This window comes from Manis pentadactyla, chromosome 2 (assembly GCF_030020395.1).
Source record: "Manis pentadactyla isolate mManPen7 chromosome 2, mManPen7.hap1, whole genome shotgun sequence".
NCBI lineage: Eukaryota > Metazoa > Chordata > Mammalia > Pholidota > Manidae > Manis > Manis pentadactyla.
In genome coordinates this window covers 91,843,223-91,854,317 of record NC_080020.1, presented here as the reverse complement: position 1 = coordinate 91,854,317, position 11,095 = coordinate 91,843,223, and positions in this window count along the sequence as shown.

Below are 11,095 nucleotides of genomic sequence, written 5' to 3'. Positions count from 1 at the left end.
AGTATGTATTTCAATGGCTTTGGATTGTTTTTCATTCATGATTAATTCCTTATATAGGACTCCCCACAAAACACGGTCTGGTCAGTGGGAAGTGCATGGAGGACTGGAAGCTGAAAAAGCTGTAAGGCGCGGTGTATAGAGGGGCTGATTCTTTGTGGAGAAATGGAATGCCCAGGAAAAAATACTTCCACAAATGATATTTAGTGGTCTCCCAGTACAAACGTGGCAACTCATAGAGTTCACACACAACGCACAGAGCTTCAGTTCAGATTGTTAGTACTTCACATTTCAATATGAGAGTTAAAGATCACCAGACATTTAAGGAATGTTCTAACATGAAAGCAACCAACACACACACAGTCACACACACACACACACACACCTGGCACTCGGAGAAAGTGGAAGAGATACATACAATGAGACACAAAAGAACAAAGAACTTCAAGGAAAATAAAACATGGTACAAGAAAGGCAGCATAATCCTATTAGAGGATTTGCCTCAGCAGTGCACAGTTATATTTAGTATTAGTTATAATAGAATTTGATATAACATTATTATTGTAGTGCAAAGGTAGACTAAGGTGATATAACTTTATTGGGAGGGAAGAGATATTTTTAAAAAGCTAAGTCATCTACATAATAAAGTAAATCAATAGTTAATGTGTAAAATGTAGCAAATGTATTATTTTACAATATGGAAAAAAGTATCAAAAAGTATCAAAATTAGCCGCTAAACCAAATGGAAGTGAGTGCCACCAGGAAGAGGGAGATAGGAAAGAACCAGGGTAAAGGATACTGTTTTTCATTATAAGTATTACTTGAATTATGTTTCATTAATAGTATTTGAATTATAACTATCCATATGTGTTACTTTGATAAAGAATACAAATTAATTAAAAATAAAAAAATCCAGATACAGTATTTTAGCTGGCATTGCTTGGTTTTCTGAAGCTCAGCTGTTAAAGGGAGAGAGCAGGACTTTTGTTCTGATAGCTATGTAAATCGCCCAACCCTTCTAATATTTTTAAGTAAACTGGTTACGTCCTTATTTGATCCCTCAGGGAGGAAAAAGAAATCTTAGTGATTTCTTAAGGAACTAAACTTTGAAGTTTAAAAAATAAATGAGGCAATAATTTCAACTGAGAGAAGGAAATGGAAACATCAAGGGCTGGTACTAACACTATTTGTCTCAGAATCATATCTGTGGCCCTGATGGCCTCAAGGACGTGAGAGAAGGTTACGGCTGACACTCCCACTCCTAGTTCCTCACCTCTTCCACCTTTTTTGCCTTCCTTCCCTCCCTCTCTCTTTCTCCTCTCCTGGCCCTGCTCCCTGGCTGCAACTTTTACCAGGACTAGCTGTACTAGGACCTGAAAGAGTTATCTTTTTAGGTATACCTCATTGAACAAATAAATGATGAGTGAAATGGTTAAAATTTTCTCTCTTTAAGCAGAAATAATTTTTTAAAAACCCACAAAAGAACTGTGTGCTTTTCTTAGTTTGCATGAGAGTGTTGGTTTGGGCAGGACTGTCAGTGATACCTAATAATAAATGAAGATTTAACATCCCTTATTTAAAAGAAGAAAAAATATACAAGAATATTTTCCAATAGGCTATGGCTAATGAATACATAGTTTAAGGGATTCATTGGACAGACACACAGACTCCTTTAACTCACTGTTCTCAGCATAGAGCCTCCAGATTCAAACTTGATCACTGCAGGTAGAACGTTTTCCATCTGATGATCTTTCACGTAGGAATAGAAACCTTGAGATGTATACCCTCAACTTGCCAAAACTGTCTGGCATTATGTCATCTGATTGATGACTTGTCTTTGTTCTACCTTACAGAGAACAGAATTTCCCAACAGTGTTAAATGTTAGCAGTTAATTACTGTAATTCTAGAGAAGCATCAATGTCCATTTTAATCTGAGATGTTATAGCCTTTTTGAATGGCAAGCTACATGTTTTTCTTGGTGTTTGACAGCATTAAGTCATTTTCATATAAGAAAGAGAATGACTGATGAAGGAATTTATTTAATATGCATTGAAAACATGTCTTCTAATATTTAAAATAACTTTATCTGACACTTAATTTTTCTCTCTCCCTTTCTCCATTTCTGAGAATTCCAGGATTTACAGCATCATTAGAATTTCTTCCCTTCTCCTTTTCTTTTCTGCTCTGTATTTGGGTTCAACATGAAATCTGTCTTGTTGGCTACCCCTCAACCCCCCACTCAGAGCTTATACGGAGAGTGCATTTGCTTATACATACAGGTGAGCTTGTCTTTGGTTGAACAGCCAGGACTTTTCCTTCTTCCTTGTAGCACCATGTACCCAGTCTCAAAGTAGATAACTACAGAAAAACTATGGCAAGTCTGGTAATCAACAAGGTGGCTGTTGCTAGGCTACAGAAAGGCAAGCAGGATGGCCTGTGCTTGGTCTTGGCCATGTACGAGGAATAAAGCCCTGCCAGTCATCCCTTGTCCTTGGGAGACAGGTTTAATGTGTGAGTGCGGGGTGGACCCAGGATATGGAGCTTCTATCCCATTACCGGGGCTTCTCTCTCGGCCCTAGTATGTGGGTCACCACCATCCCCTCCCCGGATGCCTCATTCTGATTATGGGGCTCTTGTGCCTAAGGAAGCATATCTTTCCATCAAAATGTTCTCCTTTCTCCTCCTGACACATTTAAGTTCTGAGGACCAGGTTTCTCATGTTTCCAGCTGGAGACCCTTTTTCATTCTCAAGATCCTGCTCAGAGGCCCCAGCCTGGGACAGAAGCCTCCCAGCTCTCCTCACTTGCCTTAGCTTTACCACCACGGAGCCACCACTGCTGTGAGCTTCCCATGTTCTCCCTGGTCTGTGACTGATGGTGATTATTTCCCTGCTCCTTTCTGGGTTCCACCAGTTTCACCCTGCCCAACTAGAGGGGTCTAACACCAGGCTGCAGCCCTACTCCTGCCAACTGCAGGCCTTTCCCCACATACACCTCTTGTTCCACCGTGCCCGCCTCTGATAAATCCCAAGGAATACTGTTACTGTCTATGTATGCCTTGCTTTGATGTCCTTATTTTGAACCCTGTTCTGAACAAGGAGGCCAACACCAATACTTCTGGCATAAGCTAGAGCACTTGGCCAGACTATATGTGAATAATCAGAGGGTTTCTAATTTATAAATGAGTTTTGTTCCCCAGAAAATTCTAGTCCTAATACAATAATTGAGTCAACAGGAATAAACGTTTCAGAGTCAATGTGCTAAATTGTAGTTGAGCTCTCGTCAGCCTACAAAAAGCCCGCTTGATACAAAATGCACCAACGTTACCATACTCAAGCATTATTTCAACTATAACATAAACTGTTTTTGTGAAGAAATTGAATTTGGGTTTTTACCAGCAGTTCCATGATCAAACCCCTTAGCTCCAGCAGTTGAAAAGGGAACTTGGCTAGTTCCTAGTGGGGACAGGTGGAATCATAAAGACACTGTTGAACACAAAGAGTTAACTACAACTGGAGTGGGAATGAGAGGAATGAGGGAAATTGCCCCCAGTTACTGCTAGAGAAGCTAAGGAGTGGGGAGCCCAGCTAAGTGGCGAAGGGGAGGTAGAGAAGACATTCTTGAGGCAGGCTAGAATACTGAGCAGAAGGACTCAGGGTTCAAATAGAAGGTATGGAATAACAAGATGCCCAGGGTTCAAAACAACCGGATGCTTGCAGACCTGAACCTACTAAAATGAAGTCTTGATGGTCTTCCTATCAAGTCAATTTCCTCTTAAGAGAAAACATTCTCTTTTTCCCTCACTAGGCATGTGAGTGAAACCCAGCCCATTAGGCAAATTACCCACCCTGCGCTATGAATATTCATTCCATAGTGACTCAGACCCAAACCACCACACTTCTAGGCTGCTCATCTCTGCACTCCCTTCTTGAGAGTGGACTTTTGTTTTAACAAACTCCCGTTTGCTTGTACCTGGTCAACCAACCGTCGGATTATTTTTCAAACAGGTAAGAACCCTCTCCAGAGGTTGAGGTCTCACTTAGCTGGCAGGGAGACATCCCTGTATCGGATTTCCTGGCAACACTAGCTGATGAGACCCACATGTCTGAGTGGTCAGTGTCATTGGTAAAGTAGAGAGACAGTAAATTAACACACCACAGGGCGGTCATGGGGGACCTGCTGTATCAAATCTGGGACAGGACCAAGACTGTGAAAAAGAGCAATAGAAGGAGTAGTAAAACCCTGTGGGAATTTCTGCCTAGAACATTCTTTAGAGAAATTGCTCCCTACTCCATGTCCCTGCAGCTTGGGGTCCACCAGGGTAATTAAAGAACTACCTGAACCAAATAGATTAGGCAAATATGGATCTTTTTTGCCTTCCCAGGAATTTGATTTTAAGATGACAGATTTTTAAGAATTGATTTGAGATCTTGATTAAAAATCAGAGATTTTTAAGAATTGAGGTACCTTTCAGTATACCTGGATGTAAAATACAAAAATTCAGGGACTGTGTGTCAGCATGTTCTACCACGTGGCCATGGAACAATGAAAACTGGTTTGCAACAAAGAAGAATTCATTCACGTGTTCATTCATTTATTCAGCAAGAAGGCAAAGGAAAGGCAGGGGAAGGGTACTAATGTTTCATGGGAGATTATTACATGCTAAACAAGAGATTATGCCGATGCTACAGAGAAAACCAGACAATGGTGCAGGAATGAGTGGTATCGTAAGTAGAGGAAATAATTTGGTTGTGATGATTAATTCGGTACAACCTAGAGTAAGAGACTAAGGATGTACCTTGGCTTTTCGGGGGTATCCACCAATGCTCTTACTCCTACAGTTAAAGGGAGTGTTTTTTCTCTTCCTGAGTACAGCAGACCTCGGAGAATCTCCATGAATAACTTCTGAGGATTAGTAACTTGCTTTCTATATGCACCTAAGAAGAGTTAACCATTTAGTTTGAATAGCCACAGTGTCTGAAGAAAAACAGAGGGCAGCACTGAGGACAGAGCATCCTGAGCAGAATCTCCACTGATCTGTAGGGTGAGTTAAGCACCTTGCATAACATATGCACAGTTGGGTGTTCAGTTAATACTTGATGGTTTAATTGACGAATTCTGTCTTACAAAAATGTGATCTTTTTGCCATCTCCAAAGAAACACTGTCACTCACATTATACACAATAATATGTTATACCAACAAGACTGCAGAACAATAATACAATCAGTGATGAGCACTGCCATATCCCACAAAAATGAAGCCAAATTGTGATTAACAAACTCAGTGATTCAAGTGGAAAATAATGTCTACTCTTGTGTGATTTAAGAGTACTACAAATGCAAACGTTTTTACTTTTTAAAATTGATACTACTCACAAGAAGAGCAGCTTAAATATGAGTCCATGGTACTCTTGACTAATGTGGCAAGATAACCCAGGAGAAAAATTAACAATGTTTCATATTTCTGCAGTCTCCAGACAAAACAATGAGGCTATTACTCCAAATTCCTATCTCCATCCTGACCCATCTCCTTCTAATGACACTCATACAAAAAAGGAAAGTTGAGCTTTCTCTGCCTCAGGGCTGTGTTACAAGAACTTCGTTTTTAAAAACCTAAGCAAAAAGCAGAATTGTCCAGAAAGGGTGGGGTGCTAAGGGTTGAGGGGAGTGGGAAGGGGCTGACTGCATTGGAATAAGGAGGGAATGGTAGTTACCAACAGTCCCCATGCTGCCTACAGCCAGGCTGAAAGGGGCTGTTTTATTGGGCAGGACATGAATGCCCAGGAACCACAGCGATTGTCCCCATGACTGTGTTGGGCAGACCTGCCACTTTAAACAGACCCTACTGCCAAGAGCAGTGGCACCTATGGTGGATCGAACACCAGAGCAGAACACATAGCTAGCATGGCAGACACCAGGAGCTGACCAGTTTTCTTTTACATCTTTACCTCCATAAGCCAAAACTTTAAAAGATTAACCACATAGCAATACCTACTTCTTGATTCACTCCCTAGTTATAAAACAAACAGTGAACAATTTAAAATGTAAAATTTCAATTTAAAAGTCATTATGCCAACTCAGCAGCGTCTATCACACAGAACCTACAGGGCACTAAGCAAACAAAAGCGCCACATGTCACAGTTGGCGCTCTGAGTCTGTGTTACAATTTAGACACAAATAAGAATTCCAAGTTATCACATAGAACAGGAGAATTGAAGTAACTGAAATTCTATTTCTCCATCTGTATAATCAATGTGTATTCACTTCTTTTGAATTGAATCTATTGTTTAAATGCAGGAATATGTAGCATTACCAGGTTTCACTCAAATGATTCCTAATTGTTATAGCTAAATAAATGTATATGAATGATGGATCCATGGCAGAGGTTAGCAGAGTGGATGGGGAAGAATGGAATAATTGAAAGTTCTTCCAATTGAAGTCCATTAAAATGAAATATTCATTAAAGGATAAGTAATCAAAGTGCTAATTTGCAATTAAATATATATTATTAAAACTCAATGATATTCAAAGCAGTTGTTTAGAATTTATACCCATAAAGATTTTTTTTCACAATAGGATATCTATCATTGACTGTTTTAAACTGCCAGTTCATGGTGATAATAAAAAGCACAGCAACTTTTTAATCAGCAGTATTATTGTTCTTAATTACCTACAAAAATTACACCTACACCCCCTTATTGTCTGCTCCTGGGGCAGACTGTTCCCACCAGCCCACTCTTGGTACTCACAATTCATTTGGAATTGCATAACCTCTTCAGGACATTGCAGGGAGGAGGAAAAGGCCTCTCAAAATATAAATAAGATCAAATTTCCTATCAGTTAGACTGGTGTCTGTATCAGATTTCATTTGATTTTATGATGGTTCTTTACCTGAATTTATAAAGTAAATTCGTATCAGTTATATTATATAATACAATATTGCCATAACATAACTAACATAAGTGATATATTAAATGCTTAAACATTAATTTTTTTCTAAACAAAAAATCTAAGCATTCTTAGATCTTTTTCTGGTAAAATATGGGAAGAAGTGGTCAAAGACCCTAAAGACATTTGAATATTGGTAGCAACACTTGAAATTATAGCCAAAGTTAAGAACATGGGCACTTTATCAGTTCCATATCCCAAAGAATGTTCCCCAGAAGGCATGAAGAATCTGAGATGGCCAAGAGGCAGTTTAAGGTTTCAGTATATAGAAAACACGATCATATTTCATCAAGCTTTACACTAAGATTTGTGAATTTTATTGTATATACCTCAATATAAAGTTTTCAGAAATTAAAAAGAAAATTCAGTGATTTGTTTCTTGAAATATATATATATATATATATATATATATAAAATTTCCCCCAAGGTTTGGCCATGTCTTTCTCTTTCTAGAGGGAGAGAGAGAGAGAGGAAGGGGAAGGGGGAAAGCATGATCATTTCTCTTGGTAGGAATATCCCTCCCCAAGACACTCCAACTTTCAGACCAGAAAAGCCATGCTCAACCTATGTAATCTAGCAAAGAGAGGCAGTATCTTTGAGTAAATACTGCTTTTTCCAGCCATATATATCAAAGAAAACTGGAACTCTGGGGTGGAACTTTGGTAGATTGACCACCAATTTTATTCTTAGGAACTCCTGGTTCCATGAAGAAAGCTAAGTATTTAGATGTATTAGGCTACCCTACTTCAGCCACTCTCTGGGACCCACCTGCCTCTGAACTTCCTACCCATTGTCACCATACTTAAAAGCCTCAATCTGGACAATGTCTTGACCATCTTTACACTGGACCCAAGAACACAAACAAGTTCCACTTCAATCTGGAAGGAGGCAGGAGAATGAGTTACTCTTTATGACAATACCTGACTCAAACGAAATACTAAATGAATGAAAGCCAGGAAAAAGAATTCCTGGAGGGGGAAGGGCAGCTTAAAGAGTGACTATTGAAAGTGGATTAATAATTATTAAGTGTAGGTTATAGCAGTAAGAGAAAAATCCTTAAAAATTAGAAAATAACATCTTGACAAATGAAACCTTAATCAAAGGGCATCCTCAAGCAAGGAAGACGCTCTTTCCCTCTCCCCATATCCTGAGAGTTCCCAGGAAAGAGGAGGGTCAGAAATCAGTCATTGGGCTGTGTTATGATACAGTAATCTTGTCTTATTTCTGTCCCACACAAGGGAAGGGAAGACTGAGGCCCCTAAGAGCTGGCAAAGAGTCTTCTCTTAGTGCAAAAAATGAGTGTTACATGCTGTGATGTGCTGTCAGTGGAACATTTGTTTTGTTTGTTGGTGACAGCTACCACTTCCTGATGAAGTGATATTTGTCTTCACAGTCACTGGCTGGGTTCAGTCATACTCATGTGAGGGCACAAACGTCAAACATCTTTGCATGGTGATGGTCATCTCAGAGGAGAAGAATGTACATCAGCCACGTCCACTGGCCACGAGCCATGAGCCCTTTTAGCTTATTTATGGGCTAGAACGTTCGCCATGTTTGTTCAGGTATTAGATGAAATCTGACACTTCTTTTTACATCAGATTGTGACTTTTAGGTTTGGCTCCTGATTCTACCCTGCAGCTTCTTCAGGAGGGGAGCCTAGTTTTGGGCCAGGTACCCTTCCTTCACCAGTTGCTATCATCTCTGAAGAGGAGATAATCATGGTTTCTATCTCTAAATTCATCAATGAGGATTAAGTCTGACAATACATATCATGTGTTCATGACAGCGCCTGGCATATAGAAAAGATCAATAAACAGTAATCATTAGCATTTGTTCTGTCTGTATGTGGTTAGGATTCTCTGGTGGGAAGGAACAGAGAGCCACTCTGCTTTACTCTGGTAATGAGGGGTGCTGTAATGTGGGAATAAGGACAACAGGTGTTGGATAACTTCTTCAGTGATGTAGCTGATCTCCAGCAGTATACTTGAGGTGTGCATCCATTCCCATTGCTGCTGTGCATATTAAGGATGCTCCGCAGCCTGCTGTCTGATAATGCTGCTGTCATTGACTTCTGAGTGACGGCGGTAAGATTAGTCCCATGCTTCTAATCTAATGTGTGGTTTATTAAGGACATGGCTATTCTCTGTAGCCATCTCCTGTGGAAGCTTCAGTGAAACCTGAGTTTCTGGACTCCCAGTTAAAGCCCCCAAACCAGGCCTCATAGTGCAGGAATTGTTAGCCTTGGCACAGTACTTCCTGCTCCAACCCTCTAAATCACCCTGTGGTCAGAGAGCAGGGTACTCACCAACTGCCGCACATGGCATAACATTCTTCTTCTTCTTCTGATAGCTTATCCATGAAGGCATGTCAAAGGGGCACAGTGTTTGTTAGGACACTATACTTTACACTTTTTTACATTACCCTTGTAATTAACATAAAATCTAACTCAAAGGGGTTTAAACTATACAGGCTGTTTAATTGGCTCACATAGTAAAAATCTCAGGGGGTGGCTGATGCAGTGACTCAGTGTGGGAAAAGGACTCAGTTTCTTTTGGCTTCTCAGCTCTGCCATCTGCAGTGTCCTCTTCATCCCAAAGCCGACTCCCATTATGGTTCTAGGAGGGCTGACTGCTGGCTGCATCCAGGCACGTGCTTTCCTCCACATCCAGGAGGAGACAGTTTTGGTTCTAGCATTTCAAGCAAGAGTTTGAAACTGACCCTAGTTTGACATGCTTAGGTCATATGCTGAACCCTCGAAACTAATTGCAGCTAGTCAGTCAGGGGCTGTCCCTGGTGCTGGAGTAGGTCAGCGTGTGGAGAAACTAATACAAGGATACCTTTGAAAGGAGGAAAGAAGGAATGTGTGTTGGTAGGCAGCAACAAATATTGATTACAGGCATGATGTGGTTTGGAAGTTGTAGTGGGATGAACATCTTGAGGCTCTATGACCTTAGTTGTATGTTCCTCCAAAAGTAAATGTGTATATATTAAGCTGTAATGTGGAATATATTAAGGAGGACTTCCATCCCAACCATGGGGTGCTCACAGGAATCTAGGTATACCGAGCTCTCATGGAGACTCGTACCTGAGGGATACAGCCCAGCTCCGGGGACAGGGTGTGTTACGGACCCTTTCAGTAGTAAGAGCCATGAACACCCTACCCACCACCACCCTTATGCTCACTCAGTAGCTCCACCCTCTGCTTCCAACTTCCTTTGTCAACGAATTTTTTTACTCTTCTTAGTTTTCCGTGTGTTTATGCTTATGTTCTGCTGTCTTATAGCTTGTGCATCATAATTTCGGCTTTCTCATAACCCTGTTTCCTCGTGGCCTCTTCATGTATGTTTTTTCGAATTCTGCTCTACTTAGTAATTGTTCATTTATATCAGTGTCAGGGAGCTGTATGATGAGCGAAGCCTGTAGTGGGCTCTGAAAACTGACAAAGATTTGGAGAGAAAAAAGAAAGTCATGGTATTTCTTGGATAGAAAAAACCAGGAAGATGTTTCTGCGGTGGAAAGAAAACTGGTTCAGCAGAGCAGAAGAGCATGTCAGAGATGATTGAGATGATCAAGAGAGCAATTAATTGGGAAAGTAGGAGGTCTCTGATTATAGAAATTTTGGAAATAAATATCTATTGAATGCTCTTGAGCAAAGCAGTCATCTGGCCTACTCATTTCTGCAGCCAAGTCAGCTTCATTTGAACTCTTACCTTGCTTTTACCAAGTAGCCAGATATTTCTTGTCCCTAATCTCCCTCCATTTATTCTATCATGCCAATTCTGGGTGAACCCTGTTGGGCTGGAGATTAGAAGGGAGAAGCAGCACTCACCAATGAAAGACACCATTTGCCATTGTCCTACTGGTAAGTTATATCAGTACTCAACCATATGAGACTCAGTGCCCCCGTTTTATAAGAAATTTTTCTATAATTCTCTGTTTACTATTTGAAATAAAATTCATATATAATATGATGGACATGCATACCTACTTGTATGGGTTAAATTATATCCTCTCCATTCACATGATAAAGTCCTAACTCTGGTAGCTCAGGATGTGACCATGTTTGGAGATAAGGTCTTTAAAGAGGTAATCATGTTAAAATGAGGTCCTAAGGGTAGACCCTAATCCATTATGACTGGTGCTTATATGA